Raw genomic sequence first — 25,912 nt, forward strand, 5'->3', positions numbered from 1 at the left:
GCCTGGGGTATCAACCTCTTCTGCAGGAAATACAGCCTGGGATATCAACCTCTCTTGCAGGGCATGTGGCCTGGGGTATCAACCTCTCCTACAGGACATGCAGCCTGGGGTATCAACCTCTTCTGCAGGAAATACAGCCTGGGATATCAACCTCTCCTGCAGGGCACGCAGCCTGGGATATCAACCTCCCCTCAGGACATGTGACTTGAGATATTAACATACGGCTTTTAGACACAGTAGCAATTCCCATCACAGATCAGGCAGATCACTGCTGAGTAATGACACAAATTCTCACTGTGACTGAGAAACTAAATTAACTAAAAGAACACAGTTACTACATGCAACGGCAAGAAGAGCAAGACAGCCCCTTCCGTAGTGGGCAAGAGTGCCCAAATTTATACAAGCTTCCTGTAGAGAACGATAGAAATATAAACCAAAAGACCTTTAAATCATTTGGAATGTCAAAGTTTTGATTCTGTAATGTATGTCCAGGAAGTACATGTGTATATGTAAGTTTATGTGTACATAAGTCTCTGTGGGTGGGGGCACGATAGCACTGGCTTGTGACGCCAACACTTGGAACCTCAAGAAAGAAGATCCTGAATTCCAGGCTAGCCTGAACTCAACAATGTGAAAACAAGAAAAAAAAAAAAAAGGAAGAAGGGAGAGAGACAGAGAGGGAGGATAAAGGGGAGGGGATACACATGACGTGTGGACATACACGAATATTATGTTCTGTATGCATCTGCTCACTGTACTGTTTGTTCTAACACAGAAAGCAATTCAAATGTCCATCCGCATGAAGCCAGTTAAATGCCGCACACTAGGCCCATATCATATAATAAACACAACACTGCCAATAAAATTCATGTGCTAATGGAGTAGTGTTCCAACGGTGGGTCACAAATCATCAGTGAGTCATAAAAGCCATTTAGAGAGTCACTGCCAACTTTTTAAATAGAATAGAGAGTAAAATATTTAAGAGTACACTGTACAGAGTAAGAGTAAGTGGTTTCACAAAACTGTTTGTAAATGCATATGTATTTATTCTAGGTAATTACATAAAGTACACTTCATGCCATTGGGGTATAGTAAAAATAAATAAATAAAAGCTCTTACAGTGATGGGAGATACACAAGAATATGCAAATGGTCTGCTTAATTAGAAATAAACAGAGGTGGCTCAAGGGTGTAGTCAGGCGAACACCACTTGCCTAGCGCATATGAAGCCCTGGGTTCAATGCCCAGCACAAGAAAGCCAAGTATCAGAATAAACAGGGGGAGGAGTGTAGCTCGGTGTGGGCAATATGTATGAGCACCTACCTCACATATACAAGGTCCTAGGTTCAATCCCCAACACCAGATCAAAAGCAAAAGAATCATGAACTTTAAGATATAATCCCAAATTCAAGCTAAGACGATAATCAAACATATATGCATGCATGTGCTCAGAAAAGAGAGTCCCTGGGGGCAGCAGGTTGTGGGGAAATGCAGTCTTTCTCTCTGTTTTTGTTATTGTCTAAATCTCCCATCATGAGCAATTATTACGTTAACAACCAAAAGGGGGCTATTTTTCAAACATGGTTCTGGCAAGCAAATCAAAGTCTTAGACAATTCCTAAAAGCAGATTGCTGATGACAGACTAGATAAATGCAAACAAAGCTTAGGAAGCCATCCACCCTTCAGATACCCTGCTAGGAACGGTACCTTTAGGTAGGCTACAGACCAGGGCACTCAGGAGAACAGCACGGGCCTATAAGATGGTGTATAAGAAAAATAAAATAGCTCAGAAGTAAAGTATGCTGTGTCCTGTCACAATAACACCCACAGGTGATTGCAGCTATTAGATAAAGACAGGGAGACGACAGAGGAGAGAATGAAAGGGAAGAGAAAGAGACGATCACGCACTGGGCAAAGTTCAAGGGAAACCCAGGGATGCTTGCTTTTGAGAGATAGTAGCAAAAGCCCGCTGAAGCAGCCATGCAGTGCAGCCACCAAGGCCTTCAGCAGTTATGTAAATGTTAAATGGCCATGAACACAATGATAAACTCATTGTATCCACTCATAAAGAACAGATGAGGTGACCAATGGTCTGACCTCTTCTAAAAGCTGATTAGGATTTTTACACGCCAGCTCTACTTCAGAATCAGGTGGTAGCTTTGCACTCAGGAGATCATGTGGGTTTCTTTTTTTTAAAAAAAAAATCTGGAAGATCCCACTCTCACAGGGAAAAATAAGCAATGGTGATTTCATTTCATCTTGCCCCACCTCCAGCAGTAAGTACCCCAGAGGGTGTGGTTGCTGACGCTGCTCAGGAAAGAATAGGGCAATTGCAACTTTGCTGTATCCACTACTCCTTGCTTCCCAGACCTTTCTCCACTGGCAATATGATGGTGCCATCAAAATGTTTGTGCTGTGCAAAGAGAGTCAAGGGCAGCTCCCGCTGCCTGTGTGGTGTGTGACTCAGAGAGAAATCCTGAAGAGAGAGTGCTCACCGGCGGGGAAGCCTGGAAGAATGAGAACCATCTGCCAGGAGGCAGGCCCTTCAGAGATTCAGTGTTTGGTGGGAGAAGAATCTGACAGCTCAGACACACTAAGTCACGTCTCGGCTATGGAAGAACGCCTGTGCCTCGTGAGTAGTACGTCAGGAGAGGGAGAATAAGGGTTAAGGAAAGATCTTACCCATATATGCAAACCCACCCTTCTGGATACTGCTGTGTAAGCCTGGTTTTAAACCAGGACGGTTTGAGAAAACATGGGCTTCACTGAGGTTCCTCATCAGGAATGTGACATACGCACACATGGCTCACACTCCTCACACCATCACTAAAACAATCATCCGATATGAGAAGGGCCAGCTCTCTGGCTGGAACCAGTGAGGACTTGAGAAAGATTACCTCCATTCCTAAGAAGCGCAATAGGCAGAAACATCGTCCTGTCTCCATGCTTGCCTACTGGTAGCTGGCTTCTTTGTAAAACATGTCTACCTCTCCTGCTTTGCCTACTAGTACTTATGTTCCAGAGCTGTACGTGGGCCAATCATTTGAACCTTGCAACCCCTTCATGAAGAATAAACTGTTAATTCCTTCATGTTAGAAGTTAGTAAACTGAGTCACACACAATTACCCAAGGCCACACAGCCAGCAGGTGGCACAGAATAAAATATTCAGAGACGGGCAGTGGACTTGGAGTCCATGACATGGGACTAGCCCATATTCTTAAGGATACAGAGAATGTCTACTTAAGACAGAATCTCAGCCTCTCTCCCCAGAGCCATTTGAGTATGGTAAAATGCTGTGACCTTCGTCTGGTCATTCTCTACCCATATGTCCTTGCCCTGTCGTGTCTAAGAGATCAAGCCAGTTTCCCCACAGGGCCAGCTTTATTTCTCGCTGAGTGAAAAGCAAAGTAAAATAAACCAGGAGGAATGGGGGACTCTTCAGGCAGGTTACGCATTGGACAAATACAAATAAAATGGCTTTAATAAAGGAACGGTGCAGAAGAACATATATCAGACACCTGGTGCCTCTGGCAAGCCAGGTAATCCTCTTCATGGAGTCTCGGGGTGGGGAATGGCAAAACCCTAGGTCCGGAGCTCTGTTTGAGGGCTGGCAATGAGAACAGTTTGCATTTTAAGGTGAGCAAAGTAGGCAGTGAATTTCAGGACCTAATCAGAGTGATTCTCCACAAAAACTTGATTTTGCCAACCGACTTCTAGTAGACTTTCCAAGGGCAGTTATCTAATAAGCTGGAATTTCAAATGAGCTGTGTTCTGCTGCCGTGCAACACTGTCAAGAAAGAATCTGGGCGGTGGTGGCGCACACCTTTAATCCCAGCACCCGGGAGGCAGAGGCAGGCGGATCTCTGAATTTGAGGCCAGCCTGGTCTACAAGAGCTAGTTCCAGGACAGGCTTCAAAGCTACAGAAAAACCCTATCTCAAAAAAAAATAAAAAAATAAAAAAAAACACTTTATGAACTGAAGAAAACTGAGCCAAGTGAAGAAGCAGGCCTGCAGATGGATGTATGTTCTTCCTCACGTTCTTCTGCACTGCTAAGAATAAACCCAGGAGCCTGAACACGCTTGTCAGCCTTCCTGCCCCTGAGCTACCCACTTCCTCACATCCACCAGGCCTTCCTGCTACCTCGGGGAGTGGGATGGTTAATAGTGACCATCAATCTGACTACAATCACGAAGGAGACAAACTTCTGGGAGTGGAACTGTCTGAGTTGAGTTAACAGAGGTGGGGAGGTCTACCCCAAGTATGAGTACCTTGAGACCTGGACTGAATAAAAAGGAGAAAAGGAGCCAAGCACCAGTATTCATCTCTCACCGCTTTCTGACTCCAGATGAAATGTGACCAGCTGCTCCCACTCCTGAGACTACAGCTAGAACACGTCTGCCATTGTGCCTTCGCCATCTTGATGGACTGTACCCATAAACTATGAGACAAAATTAAACTTTCATTAAGTTGCTTTGGTCATCAGGGCAGTGAGAAAAGTGACAAACGCAGCGGATTTCCTTAAAAGACACCTCTGAGTATCCAAACGCATTTAAGTCACAAAACAAATATACTCTCGGAGACAGGATGTCAGGACATGTATCTGGGAAAAGATACTCTGAAGTACTCTTCCATTTCCTGGAGACAGTCACCCACAAGTACACAGACAATGTCACTTGTCAGTGAAAACATGGAAGGAAAAACTGGCCATAGACTCAAGACTGTCCACACTGTTTACACATGGAAACGTCTTGATGGGCCCTGGTTTCCAGGGCAGTGGTCAGCAGGGGTCAACACAGAGTACAGCAACATCGAAGTGAGTCAGGTGATTTGAGGATGTTTGCTCGATGTGAGAGACAGCTGAGATTGAAAGTGTGTATCATTCTCACACAGGCATAGGCCATCAAAGGGGAAAACACAGGATTTTTTTAAGAAGCGAAAAGAGACCAAGGTTATTAGCCCTTTTAAAGGTGGTGATTCAACATTATCCTCAACCAAGAGTATGTAAAGAGTGCCCCATGTGCACCACCAAGGTTAGAGCTGGATAACTGTGCCTTCTACAGTTTAGATCATAAATGTTCCCCTAAAGACCCCATTGCTGAAGTCTAGGTGCCCTGTCTGGTACTACTGAAGGAGGTGGAGCCTAGGAAGGGAAGTTAAGTCACTTTTAAGCATGTCCCTGAAGGGTACACTAGGACTCCAGCCTCCTCTCACACACACCCCCGCCCCAGCTGTCCTGATGAGGTATCTCTTCTGACAAGACTCCTGCCACCTTGCAGCAAACTCAGACCAACAGGGTTTGGTTTGGAAACTAAATTGTGAACCAAAACACATCTCTCCTCTTTCCAAGGTGATTTATCTTGGGCATTTGTTACAGCAATAGAAAGCTAATATTTCCCTAAGCCTCTTTTGGGGAATAAAGTTGACTGGGTACATCAAAAAAGCAGGGTATTTCATCTTACATGGAGAACACACATGTAGCACACTTTTGGCAAATGTTACTCTTTTTGTGTGTGTGTGTGTGTGTGTGTGTGTGTGTGTGTGTGTGTGTGCCTCGCTTCCTTCCCATCTCACCATCCTATTCTTATTCTAGATGAAATTTCTGTCCCTGCAAGTTATGTCCTTTGCAGAGGTCACTTCCTTTAAGACAGTGGCCGCACTGTCCCTTTCACCCCATAACTATTCCCCTCACACTCTTGCTAACAGGAACTGAACTTTGTTTGGGCGCACAAGACGACTCAGATGATCTGAGGTCTACTCTCGTTGGCAGCCTCTGAGTGGTCCAAGGGAAGACAGACACATATGCCCAACTGTCTTGTTGGATGTCTGATGGGCATCTCGTGTCCTACATAGAAGTCTTGACCTCCAGACTGTTCTTCCTCGGTATTGAGGATCTCCTGTTGATGGAGGCTGCTCGTTTGTTCCCGGCCGTCCAGACCCGAAATGACCACACAGGGGAATCCCACATCAGTCTCCCTCCTCCAAGCCCTAAACCTCAGAGTTCATCAGCTAGTTCGCATTTTCTCTTACACCTCACGGTCTGGGTTCATGCTGTTTTAGTACTTGTGCCCAACAATCCAGGCCGGATGTTTAGCACCTCTCCCTTGGAAAGCCGCAGAAACCTCCTGATTGGTGTCCCTCCTTTCTCTGGTATTCTGCAGCAACTCCTCACATATCATGTCCCTCCCCTGACCAAACTTACCAGTGCCCTCCACCCACTCACAGGTTATATGGTGGGGCTCCCAGGCAGCTCGCTGACCTCTTGTCTTAACCCTTCCCTATCCTTACTTTATATTAGTCACAAGGGCCTCCTTGCAACATCTCAGACTTAACCAGTCACAGCCAGGAATGAAGGTTATTCCTTCTAACTAAAATTTCCACCCAGGGGCTGGAAACCTGGCTCAACAGTTAAGAGCTGTTGGGAGCAGTGAACCCCCAGATTAATGCGCGAAACAATTCCACCCCAGTTTGGATTTAAAGGAGATACTAATTTTAGGGGAAAACTTACAGAATACCGTTAGTCAGGAAAGGAGTCTAGTCACTGGAGCAAGAGCCAGAACCAAGAGAGCAGAAAAACTGCTGCTCTTTTTTAAAGAGAAATAGACCACGCCCCATGGGCGGCTATTGGCGGAAGGAACGGAAGGTGCTCCTGCAGCATAGTGGGCTGGTATTTTAGCAGGACTGGGCAGGACATAAACCCCAACAAGCAGACCCCTTCGTGTTACACCAGATCCTGAAACAACTTGTTTTCCCCTGATCTGAGTGCCTACAGCTGCTCTGAGCACGAGACCCTCAGGAGTTCCTAATGGCAGGAGAGTGGTTTCTAGTGGGTTTGGCTGGGGCGTGGCTATCAGTTAAGGATCTCTATATAAGCAGCTCTGGTACACAATAAAGGGGGAGTTCTTGGGGCATTCTGGCATCAAGGATGACCTGTGTCTCTTTCTGTCTGTGAGTCTTCGTGTGTTTAAATATCCAGCCCCTTGCCCAGTTCACAAACTCTATGGTGGCCCATAGCACGCAGACAGGTGTAGCGTGCTGCAAAGAGCCCTGGTTGCCCCCTCCAGAGGTCCTAGGCTCAATTCCCAGCACCCATACAGTAGCTGTAACTACAGTTCTCTGGGGATCTGAAGCCCTCTTTTGGTCCATGGACACCAGGTACACACATGGTGCACAGACTTACATGCAGGTGAAACACCCGTACACATAAAAATCAGTAATTTTTAATATTAAAAATAAATAAAGATGAAATTTCCACTGAGATCATTCACTCCCTTCAGCATTTCAATCCAACTTGCATTCTCTAGCTACCTTCTCCTTGTACATGCCTCCTCAGACTCGGTCAGCGTTGTTCTTTGACCATCTAATTCCTTTAACAGGTTTAGGCTCTGCTATCCCTGGTGGAATGTAACTCTCATGATAGTGTATGTAACACTCACTCATAGATAGGACCCTTACTGAATCAGGCCCTAACCTTTCCATATGTGGTACATTCACTTATGTATTCATGAATGTATCTGCATGTGTGCACATGTGTGGACGGGTGTATGATTCTACACCCAGAATTTTACATGAGTACTGGGGATCCAAGTGTATGAAGCCAGCACTTTAGCAAATGAACCATTTACTAGGCCCTATTGTTTTTTTGGACAGTGTCCATAGTTTTGGACTATGTTGCCCACGCTAACTTCGAACTCCTAAGCTGAAGCTATCTTCGTGCCTCAGCCTTGTGAGTAAACGGAACTATAGGTGGGCACCACTACTCGTGACTTTCATACTAACTAGGAAGAAGGTTTCTCCTATACCCAATGTATTTACGTTATCTCCACAATGGTGTCTAGAACACAGTGGTTTCTGATCAACAGATTTTATTTTTGTTTTAATACATGGGCAATACAACAAATGGATACAACTAAGCCAGTTGTGCCCAGTTGGGGTGGCAAGGAAATAAACTGATATTTCTGCAAAATACCAAAGAACATGCACCCTGTCTCTACGTTCTCTCTTCCCCCTTTGCACGCTCTCGTGTGTATAAGAGGCCGAGACCGGCGCCTGCTGTCTCCACGCCGTGCTGGAATAAGCTGGAGTCTAAAGCGCGACAGGTGACGCGACAGAATGAAAGGATATCAGCAACCTGGCTCTGTCACACACTAGCGAGCCGCTCAATCTACTCCAGGACCACCTACCTGGAGCTCTGGCTAAGTGAATTCTAAATGTCCTCAGTCACTGTTCATTACATCTTCTCTCGCTTACAGACAGGAGGATCCAACATGACACCTTCCGCATTTATTAGCCTAAACTGTGCTTGTCATCAGCTTGTCTGTCATCTTACCGAGACTGGAGTTTCACAAGGTCACGACGAGCTCTTCAGAGCCCGCCCACTGCCGTGACGGCAGCACCTCACGCACAATAAGATGTCTTAAAGGGCGGCTACAGGGGTGGTCCATTTCCCCAAGTTCCTGAAACCTATCCTAGATGTGGATCCACTCTGCTCTCTCCCTGGCCCTTGCGAGATGCTGCTGCTGTAGGATCTGGCATCTCGGCTCTCAGAACGCTAAAACACATCTTAAAAAGTCAACTCTTCCTCAAGCTGTATCTAAACCAAAGAGACTTTTTTTAGACTTTGCTTTTAACATCTTCTAGTGACATTCAACTCAGTTCATCACTCCCTCCCTCCTTTTTAAACCTGAGTTCCATAACTTCTTTTTCCTTATTTCCTCCTGTATCTTTGCTTCCTTTACGAGTTCGACTTTCCATGGGCTCCAATTAGCTTCAAAGCTCAATCCCAAACTCACTTCTCTTATTGCAAAATAGCCATTGCCTGGCTTTCATTGCACCTTTGTGCCGTTAACTCCCTATGTTCCACTCCCAAGCCCACCTTCTATAAGCTCAGATACAAACCTCCAGTGGCCTGTTTCACATCAACACATGGATGTCCCCAAATCATCAAAAGCGCAACACATTTGGACTTAAACTTATATTTTGCCTGACTAATCTAGGACCCAGTAAAGATGTCAGAAACCTACCCCAGACTAGGTTATAGGCCTAAAGGTAATACAGTAGCCCAAGGAGCTAGAAAAAGGACGGGGCTCAAGCACGCTTGGGTTCTGGAACACAAGAACAAATACGGGTTTTCGCTCCACCTCTCATCTCTGCATCTCTTCAGCTCTTTGCTTTACCGAGGCAAAGCAGCTCTCTCGTGGCCAGGAAGTGCCGTGGCACCTCACCCTCACAGTCCTCAACTCCAAAGGCAAGTCCTCCCACTCACCCCAGGCCTGACAGTCTGAGAGGAAGAATCTGTGAAAGTCAATCTTGTTACCATACAGGTCAGAGGGAGCTCAGTAGGCAAATCTCAAACCACAGCTATATGACTGGGTTCTTGGTTCTCAGGAGAGTATGCTGGACAGGTCGAATGAACAAATGACCTCTCCACACCCTCAAACATCTACCTCCCTCTCCTTAAGTTCCCTACATTAGTGAATAAAGCCAGCACACTCGCAGGCAGGCACAAGAGCCAGAATCCTAGCATGGCCTGCTGACTTCTTTTTCTCTCATCCTTCAAGGCAACACCATGTTCTTTAAACTTTACCTCCCAGGTGTCATGCAGAGTAACTGCCATCTTCCTAGTCTAAGCCACCTAAACCTCATTCTGGGAAAGAGGAAATTTCTGCGGGAATTTTCAATGTGCATTCCCATAGTACATCACACATATACAACCCGGATGATCACCTGAAGCATACACCTGACCATGTCACTCATCGGATCAAACCACTAAATTGCCCTCCATGGCTCCTAGACTGACCCCCAAATCTGGAGCCTGGCTTCCAAATCCCTGCCTGGCTCCCTCTCCAACGTCATGCAATACATTCCTCCTCCCCTTTCTGTGCAATTCCAGTACCATGCACTAATGCACATCCCAGCCATGAGGACATGGCACATGCGTTGCATGCGCACACACACAAACATGTTCACCTATTCATCCTTAAGATCCCATCTCAAATGCTACTTATTCAGGAGATGGTTCCCAAACCTTCATCCTGGGAACACCTGCACAGACACACCCAGAGACATGCTTCTACTGTAATTTTTAAGTCCTGCATCTATGAGTCTGTTGAATTCTTTGTCATCCTCTCTATAATCCTGGGAAGTCTCCTTCTGAGTACTCACTATGCTTGCCATTTAAGCCTCCTTTACCATATCTGATTTTTTTTTCTTCCCACACTGGAAGACTCCATTGCCCGTGCTTACCTTTCTCTTTCCAGCACCAGTCACAGTGCCTGGCAAAACAGGGATCGATCACCCAGATAGAGGAATAGATGTCAGAGGAGTCATTCTGGGACAGCTGGATATTAAAGCCTGGTTTCAACCTGATTAAATATAGGCTCATTGTCAGAGCGCTGTCTTCAAGGTGTTTGTTTTCTAATCTTGGGTAAACCATGTGTAATTAATTCTCTTGTCTAAACTGTATCCTTCTTGAACTGCATACAATGTACTTTGATCACATCCCCCTATTGTCCTCTCTTGTCCCTTCCCCTTCCTCCTGAACCCCTCCTTTCCACTGCCTCCCTTCTCCTCACTGCTTGTCTTTGTTGTCTGTGTCCCACTGTATTTAATTAGGAATGCCTGCATAAGCACAGGCAAGGGACTTGGGCAAGAACAACTTACCAGTGACACCACCACCAAGGAATATGACTCCACCTGTCCAGGAGCAATTATCTGCTCTAGCTCCTCAGAGAGGGATGAACTCAGTCTAAGAGTCTTCCACAGGTCCCCACAGAGTCCCGAAGGCCATGGCTAGATTTCCTGTGCCGTGTCCAGAAGACAACTTTTCACAGCGCCCTTCCCATCCTCCAGCTTTCACATCCTTTCCCCCACCCACTTTTCTGCCATGCTCCTGAGTCTAGGGGGCAATAATAGACTTCAGAGCCAGCACTGGGCAGTCACTGAATCCGCAGCTTGATGACGTGTGGGGACGCTGTGTTAACTCCCAGACACTACAGACAGAAGCTTCTCTGACCACTGCTATAAGTAGCAGTAATCCATGGGGATGAAGCATGTGATGGAGAAAGCAGTTTGACACTTTACCCACACAGCAAAACAACAGTCATAGAGGCCCGAAAACCATGTGAGCTCTTGCCATTGCTCTCGATTGCCCACTAAAACTAGGTAATTGAGACCCTGTTGTTGAAGACACTGTAAACTTCTTTTGCATGACAGAGGAACTTAGTGGGAATGGACCTGAAAGCTTGTGCCCCATGGCTAACTTTCACATTTCCAGAAGGTGCTATGCAGGTTTCTGGGGTGGAAAAATCATCAACAGTCTTATGCAGCTGTGAACCTTTGTATGCGCTGCAGTACCAACCTGCCAGGAAAGATGTGCCCACTGAAGAAATAGTGGCATGCCTGTTATAGGGGTAACCAACTAAATTCTGACTGGATTTTAAGCTATATCCACAGGAAATAGTCATGTCTAGTACTGCCAACCTGGTCAAAAACCCATGGTTGGAGGAAAGGGGTCATAGGCCCTTAGGGGAACCTACTGTTGTTATTTTTGCTATCTGGACACAGTCCTCTAGTTCTATACCTGTTTCTTCTTCCATAGCATGTAGCTAACAGCAGACATTTTCCAGAGGGCTTCATAAGAGAAGCTGCTAAAGCCTCCGCACAATGGCTGGAACATAGAAGGCAGATGTATCTCCTCCAATTATACTTAGCTGAGAGCAACTGAAAACCCAAAATAATACCGCTTAAGGAAAATAGAAATGTCTTCCTATCTTATCCAAAGGGCTCCCACTGGGCTCTTTCTATCTTGCTGCACCATAATTTTCAATATGTGGCTTTCTCTGTACAATGCCTCAAGACATTGCAAGGTTTAACCATCATATTCTCATTTTCACCAATAGCAAAGGAAAACACATCCTTGTAAGGCCAAGAAATTACGCTCAGCATCTACTGCTAAATCCCATTTGTCCAAACTCAACCTCATTAACCACATCAAGCAGATGGAAGACTAGGAAATACAGTTGTCATCCTATGTTCTCATGCGTTCAACCAACACTGGAAAGACAAATCGCCGCTTCGATCACAGCAAGGCACAAAAGGATAATCCTTCCATGGAAACAAGCATTCTTGTCAAGAAGGAGTATCTCCACAAGAGAATATACCGGCACTGGAGACCACCCACAGTAAATCATCTTAGTAAAGCTCCAGGCACATACATTAGTCCCTTGGGTTGGAAAGCTACCATCATCGTTATACCTAATGAACTATGTTCATCTATAGAACTCAGCGTCACACACTCCGGTGATGCTGCTCCACTCTGGTCTTTCTACATCATTCCTGTCCTCGGGCTTTACGAAGAGCATCCTCCAGAGGTCCATCCTATTTACACACACACACACACACACACACACACACACACACACACAAAGAGAGAGAGCCTTATTTGGGATTGGCTCTCTAATCGGTGTTAATCAGAACTCCTGAGGAAGCTGCAGGGCAGTGTTGTGTAGCAGAGCCCCTTCAGGTCGTGGACAGGAGCATGACTCGGGAGCTTTGCTCTCTGCCACTAACTGCCACCCCAGAAAACGAATCATGCTTTAGAGCTAAAGCCATCCAGTTTTCATCGCTTAAACATTCCTGGGGGAAGTTATGTAAGAAAAGGAATCCTTGGCCTCCCACAAATTCTCGACTTTATAGAAAAACTGATTCCGCAGCAGTTCAAAGCAGAATGGAAGTATTTACTTTTCTTCTTTTCATGCAGAAGAGAAAGGAGCACAGAGTGTTATTTTGATAATAGAAACTAAACTCTAAATAAGAGCTTCTAAGAGCAATACTCACACTCAAACCACATATTTTCTTTCATCTCATGGTAATCGTACAAGAAGTCAGCATCCTTATTATTAAAAGCTTTTATCAAGGGCCAGCAGGTGCCTGGGGCACAAAAGGAGCCCATTTTTCCTAAATCTATATCATTTCTTGGTTATAACATGAAGGTCTCTCTCAGGAACTCAGAAGTAAGCATGTACTCTGACAATTTTTAACATGTATCAAAAAATACACACTCCTTCCATTTCCTCACTGATAAATGGGCTCCAGGAGACACAGAAACCCATGTAGCTTTCCTTGTAAATTTCTTTAAGAGATGGAGACCACAGAGATAGCCATCAAGAAAGGTGTGGTCAAATAAAGCATGGGAGATTATCCCACAGTGAACCAGCTCTCCCCATGCAGAGCCATAGAAAACAGTTCACGGTCTAACAACAGCGAAACAGCACACACAAAGTAGGCGAGCAAAGCCAAGAAACAGCAAAAGTGAAACAGACCAACCAACAGGAGCGTTGAGTGCAGTGATGCTGATGGCATCTCTGCAACTGTGGGAAAGTCATTAGCCATTGTGAAACTGCAAATCCGAGTTCCTGTAAAAGGGGGTAATAACAGAGTGAGAGAGAGGGCCTGGGTGTCTGCTGGCTGCTGGCAGCAGCAGCAGTGTTCGAGGCCCATAACTTCTCACCTGTGTTATCTGATTCTACCTGACATCCCCCTATATTACACACTCAAAAGCAAGGAAACAGCCGCAGAGTAAGCTGTGCCTCTCTTCTAGGAAATGAAGCTGGCATAAACCATAGAGGAGAGAGATGTCTTTGTCATTGCGTTAACCGGCTAATGACATGAGTTATATGAAGTAGTGGTTTTCTTTATGACATTTTCATACATGCATATGACGTACCACGGTCCTACTCATTGCCTGCCATTCTTTCTTACCCCTGCTTTCCCACATCCCTAATAATCCCCTTTGGACTTCCATAGCCTCCTTTTTGTATTTGTTACATCTGAGAATGTGCAATAATTGTCTTTGTAAGTCAAATATTAATCCACATAATGATCTCTTACTCCGTCCATTTCCCTGCAAATGATACAGTATCATTCTTCCTCAGAGCTGATACTCCACTGTTCACACACGACACATTTTCTTTATCCACTCATCTGTTGATGGACAGCTAGGCTGATTCTGTAACCTGGGCACTGTGAACAGTGCTACAGTAAACATAGGTGTGCAACTATTACTGACTTTTATTTGCATGCACACACACACACATAAGTAGTATAAGTGGATCATGTGATAGTTCTCCTTTTGGATTTTGAGAGGACCTTAATATCAATTTCTGCATGGCTACATTAACTAGCATCCCTAACAACAATGTGACTGGTCCATTCCCTGCAAGCCCAACGCTTGCTTGTTTTCCTGTTTGTGATGTGGATTGTTTTATCTCTTGATACTAGCCATTCTGACTAGGGTGAATCGACATCTCAGTGAAGTTTCTGTGTTCATTTCCCTAATGGCTAAAGATGCTGACTATTTTCCACGTATTTACTGGCCATTTGTCCTCTTCATTTGAAGAACATTCTGTTCATTGGCCCATTTATTGATTGGAATATTTGTTCTCTGTGGGGAGGCAGCTTGTAATCTTTTGCATTTTTTATATATTTTGTTTGGTTTGCTTTGGTTTGGTTTGGCATTTTGTGACAGGGTTTCTCTGTAGCTTTTTAGCCTGTCCTGCAACTAGCTCGAGTTGACTGGGCTGGCCTAGAACTCACAGAGATCTGCCTGCCTCTGCCTCCCAAGTGCAGGGATTAAAGGTGTGACCACTACCGTCTGGCACATTCTTTATATATTTTAGATATGAACATAAATCCATATCTAAAGACTCTGGCTACATTTGAGCTTGAAGGGGGTGTGCCGCCTAGTCCTGGCAGATCAGGAAGAGGAAGGATAGCAGAAACTCCAGGGAAACCAAGGTTGGGACCTCCAGCTCTTCATCTAGCTTCTGAAACCCAAACACCATAACCCACCCCATACCTCAGAGTGTGGCTGCCTGTAGAGACAGAAGTCTTGAAAGGGGCAACTGAGCTCACATGAAAGCAAACAGAAAGGTCCTCATCTATCTGACTGGTGTGATTCTATAAAGAGGGGATTAGCTATAAGAATCCCCACCCCAAAGACTAAGACAAGGCTTAATCCCATATGAGAACTTGAGCAGAAAAAGAATATGCTAACCCGGAAAGAAGATTAATAAGAAAAGAGGGGAAAGAAGAGTTATGAGAGACCAGAAAGAATCCTGTCAGATAGCAGGAGCACCTCAAGCCTCGGACACGTGGATAAAACAGTGAGCACACGTCAGGAGGCTGGAGGGTCCACACAAGCAGCACCACCTAGCTGCCTCACTACCAGCTCCCCCACGGCCACAGCATCCCAGGCTGACGGGCTATGGGAGTGTCACAGGCTAGCAGACGCTGATATTCTTATGGCCAATTAGCCAACAAGCATGCTGGTGTGCTGAGATGGACAGACACGGGGAGGGGAGCCAGGACAATGGCATGCACCAGAAGAGCACCACACCAAGGCACAGGGAGGTGAGAAGAAAGCAACCCCGTTGACACCTTGATCCTGGATGTCTAGCCCCCAGAATCATGAGAAAAAAAAATGTCTCTGTTCAAGTCACCCTGGGCCTGTGATATCTGTTTAGGCCAGACCCCAGAAAGCTAAAAATGCTCCATGGGTGAATCTTTTCTTGTGCTGAAGTATCTTTCATTTCCTAGATGCAAACTGACCAGTCTCCTGCTGTGGTTGTTGGGCTGTTTGATTTCAGCGTCATCTGAGCGAACCCACCCGCTTCTGGGTCTCATGGTTTTCGCTGTCATCTTTGGTGCTCTTGCTCTTCTGCTAGCTCATTTGTTTCCTTCTTCGCTACAGCTTGTTTCTGTCATCCATGTGTGCTCAGGCTCGAAGCTTAGGGGGAATCCCCAAATATAAAAAATACATGGTCTAGAGTTTCCCAGCTCTATTGAGTAGTGTTTAATACCCATGTCACTAATAAATCATAGAAAGCAGGGAAATTACATCACAGGAGCATATTTTAGACAGAGGACGACATTCATAGTAGACTTTGAAGGGGAAATGTGAAGCTATTTTTAAAGATCACCATTCTGAAGGGGTACATTGGTACATGCTGCACAGGGCCAACCCTGGAGAAGGCTATCCACCACAGCATGTGTAAGAAAGCATGCCTTCACCACGCTCAGCTGTCCGCACTAAATACATACGATAGCTAGAAGACTGCAGCGATCGCTCAGGTTAGACCTGACTTCATTCTGCTGATACCCCAAGGCTTGACAGAGACCAAGAAAAAGACCCAATCTCTAAAAAAGACGGACCCCACAGGGAGATATTCCAGACTGGCAGGATTCAGGGTTCAGTTGAGTTACTTGTGTCTTTATATCCTGGTTCTGGGCTTAGAACCCAGGCTACTCATATAAGCCCAAGACCCTTGAGTGCTCTAAGGCTCAGCTTCGCCCTAGCCCACTGGGTAAGTTCACTTTGAGTTTTGATTTAGTTTGCTCCTGTGTGGCTGGAGGAAGAAACGTCTCACTCTCTAGGGTTCTCACGAGTTTGGGCAGACAACGCGTGGAGAACTTCCTGTAGGGTATAACAAAGCACACAGCCAACTGCGGCATCTTTTGTTTTGTTGTTTTGGTTTGGGTTTTTTGGTTTGTTTTTTGGCAAGTACAAAGAGGTACAAGACCCCAGGAGTAATGACAAGTACAGAGACAGAGGAATGGGTCAAACCTTCTCTAGCCAAAACTGGAAGACGGAAGTGTAGCTGGCAACGTAGTGACATGGAGAGAGTGGAAAACACAGTTATGGAGGAGCCAGATCTTGGAAACTTGTTTCTCCTTGTCAGGGACTTCCGCCTCCATTCTAAGTCTCAAGAGTGTCTATGTGTGGTCCAGAGCTTTTCATAGCAAGGGAGAGATTTATCATTCAAGTCAGCCAATACGCCATTCATGTAAACACATCACAGGGAAGACAGATACACAAGGAAGACAGAGCAAGCCTAAGACCTTTAGGTCAGCTCCCTAGCATTCATGTAAAATTCTGGGCATGGGAGCACACCTGCAACCCCAACAACGAGAGGGTAGAGACAGGCATATCCCCTGGGGTTCACTGACCAGTGAGTCTGGGAAGAGTGGCGAATCCACAGTCATGTAGAGACCATGTCTCAGAAACCCAGGAGAAGAGCAAGAGCCGTGACACCCAACAACAACCTCTGGCCTCCATCACATGCCTTCAAAGGTGTTTACATCCCACCCCCTGTTACACACCCTCATCTACGACCTTCCAAAGGCAGCCATCAAAGGAGTCTCAAAGGTTAAAACCTTCTGTGTTATAAGACTAGGACAGAAACGTTATTGAATCAAAGAGTAAACTCCCGGATGATGCTATCACCAGGCCCTCCCTTCAGCGCCACCATGAGGCCTGCAGAGGTAGCAAGGTGCCAGCACAGGGTGACACCAAGCGTTGTTTTCTGCCCTGAGCACTGTCTTGAAAGAGCTTGTGCAACAGGGATGCTTTTTAAAAAGACTCAGCCCTGGGGAGAGTTTTCCTCCCTCAGCAGCCCCATGCAGGGAAGGGGCAGCTGATTCTCCAAGTCTCTGAAATCAGTAGCACACAGCAGGGTCTAGGAAATCAATACCTCTCACTCTCTGAAGTCCTCCCAAGTGCTGAGACCTTTAAACCAACCACAGCAAGGAGGCATTCTCCATTCTTCCAAGGCGTAGAATGTATGCTCAGCCTTCTCCAGGAGCCCAGACGTGGGCATTGGGATGGATTCATGAAGATGGAGACACGTTGGATTTGGCTGTGGAGAGGGACCCTGGGGAAATGCCCTGCCTGTCAAGCACAGAGTGTGGACAGAATTTCTTCGGCATCATTTCTTCAAGGAAGTAGCCTCATGCTGTGACGGAGTATGGCAAACCCTATGTTTCCATCCAAGCTCCACCAGGAGCAACCAGGGTATATTTGGGAGCCATTCATACCTCGCTATGCCTTACTTTCCCCATAAAATGCAAAATCCATCACCAACATAGGTTGCTGGAAAGATTAACCAAAGTTTAAAAAGGGGCACAGTGAATGAAACGTGTGTCATGGAAGCATTAAGATTGGAGCTGGGATCCCCAGAACCCATTTAAATCTGCACATACAGATGTACAGAAGAGGTACATCTTTAGGAGGAAGGGGAGACAAGAGAATCCTTGAGAGCTCTTTGGTCACCTAGCCTAGTACGTGAAACTAACAACAGAGACCTTGGCTTAAGGCAGAAGGTGATAACCAATACTTGGTGCGGTCCCTGACCTCAACACTCCAATAATGGCAGGTGGCAGGTTCTCTCTCTCTCTCTCTCTCTCTCTCTCTCTCTCTCTCTCTCTCTCTCTCTCTCTGTCACACACACACACACACACACACACACACACTTCCCTGTGGGTTTTGTTTTCTTTTGTTTCAGGCTCCTAAAGAATTATGGAAGATAGCTATTGCTACTAAGAATGTGCCAGAGCACAGTTGTTGTAAAGAAAAAAAAAATCACTCAAGTGAAGTTCTTATTTCTCTTTAAATTTCATCTTTTTCTGAAATAAGAGAATCTTTAACAATTCTTCAGAATCTGAAAACAAGTTACAAGAAACAGAAGCATGCTTTCTGAAAACAAGGGCTAGGAAGCAGTGTTGTTGCTGCCTAATTCCTTCCGTTTGAAGTAAATGAGGAAGGAGCTGCCTCTCTTGTCCTCCATCAGAGTGGTGGGAACCATCCTGAGGAAAGTGGAGCGGGGTGGGGAGGGGGGAATCAGACAGCAGAGGGTAAGTGAAGGACGAAAAATCCTGGAGTTGCCAAGAGGTCCAAAGACAGGCTAGGGTGTGGCTCAGTTGAAGGATGCTCACCTAGCATTCAGGCAATGCTCTTAACCACTGAGCCATCTCTCCAGCTCACCTAGCATTCAGAAGACCACAAGTTTCATCTCCAGTGCCAGCCCGATGGTGGTGGTGGTGCACGCCTTTAATCTCAGCACTCAGGAGGCAGAGGCAGGTGGATCAAAGCTAGCCTGGTCTACAAAGCGAGTTCTGGGACAGCCATGGATACACAGAGAAACTCTGTCTCAAACCACACCCTCCCCAAGAATCATTTCAAGGGCTGTGAAAGAAGGGGAGGGAGTGGAAAGATGGGGAGCAGGAAGAAGACGGGAGAAAGAAGAGGAGAGGAGGACCAGGAGAAGAAGGAGAAGGATGGAGCAGGGGAGAAAGGCGAAGAGGAAGAAGAAGAGAGGAAAGGGGAAGAGAGGAGAAGGAGAAACAGAAGAGGGGAACGAAAGAAAGGATAGAGAAGAAGTCAGAGGAAGAGAGGGACAGAGGGAGGGAGAAGGAAGAGAAGATGGAACCAGCAGCATACAGGAAATTAGCCTGTACCAACTGTTCCTGAGAAATGACCCAGGGCTTAGAAGACCTGAAGTCTCCAAATCTGCTAGTGAATCTCTCCAGAAAGATCCCTGGAGACTGTAAAACTGTTGCACCCTGACACACTGAAGGAGGAAACACTGTTGCTAGGTAAAGACAACCCCATGCTCACAAGACAGGCCTCTTTAAACAAAAACACCAAGACACCAGATTTGGCTAGGTTTTCCTCAAGATGGGTTTTTCTTCATTTAAAAAAAAAAGTCTCACAAAATCGTAGAAAACTACATCTTACTTAATTCTTTATTGTAGGCCTTACCTGAAATGAAAAGGATAAGACAGCAGAGAGCCAAGGCTGTTCTGAAATTCTGGACTATCTAGTTGTTATATTAAGGCTGATCAAACGCCAAGTCGTTTCTCCCTCTCTACTGGAAGGGATCCTGGGCAGGAAGATTTAATGTGGTGAATGATTTACTTGCTATTTGGAGAATTCTCTCGCAAGATATACAATCCCTTTCATTTTCCCCAGACAGTGCTAGGAGTTGCTAAGGAAGTGACAGAAATGGAAGGTATTCTAAATAAACAATTAGTGATTTCTAGAGACAGGTTCTTACGAATTTCCCCCAAGACTTAACACCTTAAATGCAAAGGCTGAGCCAGTCTTCCTTCCTGGCCTCTCTATCCTCCTCTCTTCTGCCTGCCTTCCTTCCTGGCAGAGCTCTGAACAGAGAAGGGGCTTTTTGAGCCTCTCTGTTGGAGCTCACCTCAGCATAAAGGAGAACAGGGAGGGAGACCCGGGCCTCTGTCTGCACACGAGCCAGAGGAACTCTGATCAGCTCGGTTGTGCTGCAGTGGAACACTGCTTTCAGCAGACGTCTAGAAGCAGACATCTGTCGTATTGGCGTCCGCATACATTTTTTTTCCCTTCTCAGAACTATAATCTGGTTTTGCTCTAGGAAAAATCCCTGCATCCCACTACCATGTACCTCCGGAAGCACTGATCCCCACGCTCTGCTCTTCAGAGGCAGGGGACTTTGGGAACAGGGACCGAGACCTCTGCTACCTGCAATTTAGGGGGAAAAAAAAACAGGTGAACACTCACTTCATAGCTACATAGGGGAAAGTTTTATGAAGGCAGCCAACCAGCTCGGCAGCAGAATCTAAAAATTGAAATCTGGTGGCATCATTCAGCCCTCATGAAATCACACCTTAAAAAATAAATATCTCTGGGAAAAGTTGGGGTGGGGAGAATAGAAGGTGAATATGCTCAAAATACATTGCATGCATATATGAAATTCTCAAAGAATTAATAAAAAGTATTATATTGATTGTTTAAAGATCCCCATTCCCGTGCCTGCAACTTCTCAGATACATGAGCTATTTATTAAATTTTTCTTGTTTCATGCTTAGTTCAGATCTTACCTGATATTAATGTATGCTACAACCAAAAGAATCCTGGTCTCTCAGGTTCTGAGTCTAAAAGTGAAATTACAACCACTGAAAATGGTTTTCTTTAAGGGTGTTCTACCAGAGAGGGATTTGAAGTTTTCGAATGGGCTGTGACTCAAGGAAATCTTTTCGTCGTGATGAATGAGATATGGAGAAAGAAGAAAACACAATCCCTAGGACAGTCCAGGAATAAACGTCAGCCGGCCCGCAGAGAACACGCTCACTGCTGTCCTAAATAAGGAACTCAGTGGTTCTGGGTGAGAGCATGGGGGTCACTGGCTGAAATGGTTGTGTAGTTTGCAGAGAGTCTAAGTGAACAAAGCCCATTCAATATCCAATATACGTGCTCCAACATTTTCTAATATTAAACACCTTAACTTATATTTAGGTTAGCACAATGCTTTCATTGTTTGTCCACTGGGAGCCATGGGAATGCTAACATGGGAAAAATAAATAATAAAGCATAGCTACCCACCTGTATTCTTCCTTCATCCGAGCACAAATGAAGACACTGGCTCATAAGGGAGTGGGGAGGGGCACTCACTCGTGTATTTGTTCTAAACACGGCTCTACACATCTGTCTCAATACCACTAATTGTCTCCCCAATGTGAACCTTTTAAAACGCCTCTCGATTTATGACTTAGGAGCAAAGGATGTAAAGCCAGTGAGGAAGGGGAATGCAGAACATTGCGCAACCACCACCGGGGGGCAGTGCATTTAAATAGCAGGCATAGCTCGAGAGGGACATAAATAGCTTTTAATTTTATCCCAGCCACGATGAGGTCATCTTGTGGTTCCATATGGAACCACAAATTCCCAAGACAATGGAGTTAAAACTGGGAAAATCAACACAACAAAAACTTGGAAGGTGAAGGGATTAACTGTGGAATACAATACAGCTAATTAACAGCCACGTGTCATCTTCCAGTGAGTGAAGCCCCTGACATTAGCAAAGCAGGTCACACTGAGGACAAGATGGCTTGGCAGAGACATGAGTGAAGGAAAGAAGTCAGACACACAGTTAACTGATGGAAAGAATGCCAGGCGGATAGAGCAGCAGGTGTAAATGCCCTGGGGTCGCTCATGTTTAGACTCGCAGGTCAAACAAGGAGGGTACTGCAGGGCAAACAGGAGGAAAGAGAAGACAGAAGCGACCATGACTGCAGAGGGAAGAATAAAACAGCCTTGTAGGGCTTCCACGTCCCAGCCAGGCCTGGAAATTCTTCTATGTGGACTCATTTGGAAATTAAAGGGAAAGAAGAAGTATGATATGCTTCATATTCTTTTTTTTTAAATTTATTTATTTATTAAAGATTTCTGTCTCTTTTCCACCACCGCCTCCCATTTCCCTCCCCCAATCAAGTCCCCTCCCTCATCAGCCCTGTGGGAAGTCCAGCCCTGCCCTGTGGGAAGTCCAAGGACCACCCACCTCCATCCAGGTCTAGTAAGGTGAGCATCCAAACTGCCTAGGCTCCATAAATAAAAGACATTGAGCCTATGCTTCATATTCTAAGGCCATCGTTTACTGTGGTTACTTCATGAAAATCAGATGACAGGCAAGTGGAAAAGGGATAAGGGTTGAGCCAAAGCAAAAGGTGCCATAAAGTTAGATGTATACATACACACATACACACATACATACATACATACATACATGTGCTAGGTAGAAACATACACAGGTGCAAAGACATATGGCTGATAGAGATATGAAAATATATAGAAATATAGCCGGGCGGTGGTGGCACACGCCTTTAATCCCAGCATTCGGGAGGCAGAGGCAGGCAGATCTCTGTGAGTTTGAGGCCAGCCTGCTCTACAAGAGCTAGTTCCAGGACAGGAACCAAAAGCTACGGAGAAACCTTGTCTCAAAAAGAAAAAAAAAAGAAAAGAAAATATATAGAAATATATGTATATATAAATGTCCACGTATAAATACATACAACATATTTGCATGTGTACACTTACATATGCATGTATATAAATATGTCTATCAAATGCATGTGTTTCATTAAATAGTCTTTACAAATATTTAAGAAACTTATTTTTCTTCTTATGAAAAATGTCATTGTGTGAAGATATGCACAAGTACTGAGTTTTCATGTAATTAACAAAACCTTGAAGGCACGGAGAAGGCAAAAAGGCAAAGCCAACACGCAGTGGGTGAGTCGATACATCTCTAAGGCAACATCTCTGCAAGATCAGTGCTGAAGCCTCAAGTTCAGAAGGCTTGGGATCCTTGATGTAAAAATATACATACAGATTAAATAAATGTTATCTGTTCTCTAAAACATCTTGTGATTTCCACTGGTTCTGTGTCCCAACTAATACACACACACACACACACACACACACACACACACATGCACACACATGTGTCCACTTGAGCTCCATTTCAAGCTTAGGTTTCTGAGAGCCTGGTGCCTGTGCAGTGACCTACTCTGTAGAGCAGCGTTCTCTACCTACAGGAGAGCGAGCCCTCCAGCTTACAGCAGCCCCTAGTATTTTACACACCAGTTCTGGAAATACTGTCAACACGCGGCTCTACTCCATCTGTTTGGGAAGAGAACCAGAGGGCCCTGAAGATGACATTTTTCCAGAGAAGAAGAAAAAAACAGAGAGAGGGAGAGAGGGAAAGAAAGAATCAATGTGTTTTGGACAACTGCTAGGCACACCTGAAGAAAGGGCATTCATTTCCTGTGGCTCCTGCAACACGCCACCATGCAGTTGGAGGCTGAAGACAATATAAATATATTATCTGCTCTTCGCATAACCAAGTCTGAGGCGGATCTCAGTGGATCTCAATGGAAAAGTCGCTGTGCTGCCTTCCTTCTGAAGATGCTAAGATGCTACTTCCTTGCGTTTGCTCTGATTCAAGAAGCTGCATGAAGGCTTTGGCTGGTGGCCCTTCCCTCTGTCCTCAAAGGCAGACAAAGCTGACTCACGTGCTTCTGCGTCTCTCGTTCTCTCACCACCTCCCCTTCTGTTGATGAGGTTTCTTGTAATTAATTGGGTTCATACAGAAACTATGAGACAATCTGTCATGCCGTTAGCTGGTTAGCACTGAATCTTAATTCCATCTGAAATGCAATTGTCCTTGACCACGAGATCTAACGTATCCTGCGAATTAGGATAAAGATATTTCAACTGTCTATTCCTCTGCCTACCCCATGGGATTAGAAAGCAGGATGTATGGGCAACTAGAAGGTGATGTATAAATATACCAGCTTGGAAAACACAGGCAAGGTGTGTGGGGGGGGGGGTGGAAAAGATGATGGGCCAATTGAGAACAAAATAAGAGAATCTTCTGGTCACTTCGGAGTTGATGAACTGCAGGGGAGTCTGACAAGGCAAGCATGCCCCATTACTCTTTATGTTGTTTCCATATAAAACACCAGTGGTCATAAGTCAGGGGAAAGAGTTATGCAGATTAAGGCTATCCGCGAGTTCTCTGGAACTTTCTGCAGTCTGTGCTCAGAACATTTGATATCCGTGCCGTATAATAGTTTCTGTAAATTAAACTTCTTAATCTAACTTTATGATAAGAGGGCTTGTCCTGTATTTCAGGCATTCCCTGGAGTGCAACATCCCAGAAAACCAATTACCTGGAGGAATTCAGGAAACGTGCATGGATTAATAACAACTAACAGGTGTAGACAAGGTAGCTCTCGACTTGGAACCCTTGCCCCACTTCTGAAAAATCACTGTGGGTTGAAGAGAGGCCGTCAGTCCCATTATAAAGATGCGAAATACAAGGTTCAAAGGTTAAGTATAAATCTGTGGATGAGGGAAGCAGATGAGGAACTCTGACTCTGAACTGGAACTTCTGACCTCAGGTCCACCTTTTTTAAACATTCTACTCAATTTTCTTCATTATTTATTTCCCCTTTTAATTTATTTGTGTGTATGTGTGTTTGTACACAATGTGTGTGTGTATGTGAGATTGCAGACCTACGTGTGTAAGAATGCACAAGTATGTGTCAAGGCACACGTGTGGCAGTTAAAAGAAACCTAAGGTGTTTGATCCTAGCCTTCCGCCTTGTTTGAGAGACTGTTTCTTTGTTGTTTTGTCTCTGTGGCTACCAGACTTGGCTGGTCTGTGAGCTTCCCGGGATTCGCCTGTCTCTTCCTCTGTCTCTTCCAAGAAGCATTGGGATTACAGACAGTCTGCCTTTCTCGTGCTTTCTGGAGATTCAAATGCAGGCTTTCACACTTGCATAGCAAGCACTCTGACACACCAAGACGTCTCCTCAGCCCCAGGTTCACCATTCTTTGTCAAGTGGCTGTAAAATTCAAAGTGCCCTGGGTTAGGGGAGAGCTGTGATCTAAGGCCAGGAGCTCTCAAGACTTTCACCTCCAGCAGGAGCACAAGGAAGAAGACACCCACCTGTGTAGTGAGCATGACAAACCAGACCCAGGAGCCTTTTGCAACTGATTATTAAATGGCAATTATGTGGAAATAGTTTTGAGACAAGAGCTTGCTGTGTAGCCCAGGCTACCCTTGAACTCAGGTCTTCCAGCCTCGGCTTGGGTGCTAGGATTAGGAGTGTGTGCTTGACACTTAACAGTGCGTTTACAGATGCTTAATCCCAGCGACTCTCGAAGGAAAATGGTGTGTGAGAAAGAACCAGCACAGATCTCCTAGGACATCACTGTAGCCACAGAGGCCAGGAAACAAAAGTCATTGGTCAGAGCAGAAATTCACCTGGCTCCTGACAGCCCTGTGTCTGTCCTTGGAAACCCTGCTTGTCTTCCCAGACTCACCCTCTCCGTAGCCGTAAAAGAGTGGGAATGTTTCCACCTGCAGGCTGGATGAGCAGGAGCCTGTCTGCTCACAGGCAGTCTAAGTTTATCCTCCTGGCACCCAGAGTTGTCCTGTGGAATTAGCATGTGAAAGCTCTTACGACAATTTATAACCCAAGTTCCAAAAAGACAGGAGCCTTCTTTGTTCTCGGAAGTCTGGAGTCTCGGCGCACGGAAGGCTCTGCTTTATCTCGTCAGTAGGTTCAGTCTTTCTTGGCAGCTAACAAACCCTCGCCTTTGGAGTGTCTGCTGTATGCCAGAGCACTGGTAAGGGGTGAGACGGACAAGGTCCTTGTTTCTGTGTGGCTTACCATCCCATGAGGGGGTAAGTGACCAGGGTACCTCTGAAGAACAATATATACTGCGAGAATGATACAGCTGCTCA

The 25,912-nt window shown here is 45.4% G+C and overlaps 1 protein-coding gene across 1 annotated transcript in view; it reads right to left on the reverse strand.

The window, feature by feature from the left end:
* Positions 1 to 25,912, reverse strand: part of Hs3st4 (heparan sulfate-glucosamine 3-sulfotransferase 4) — a 420,963-nt gene that overhangs the window by 386,646 nt on the left and 8,405 nt on the right. The gene's annotated exons all lie outside the window — the stretch shown is intronic.

This window comes from Alexandromys fortis, unplaced genomic scaffold (assembly GCF_014885135.2).
Source record: "Alexandromys fortis isolate MF-2015 unplaced genomic scaffold, M_Fortis_MF-2015_v1.1 scaffold_45, whole genome shotgun sequence".
Classification (NCBI taxonomy): domain Eukaryota; kingdom Metazoa; phylum Chordata; class Mammalia; order Rodentia; family Cricetidae; genus Alexandromys; species Alexandromys fortis.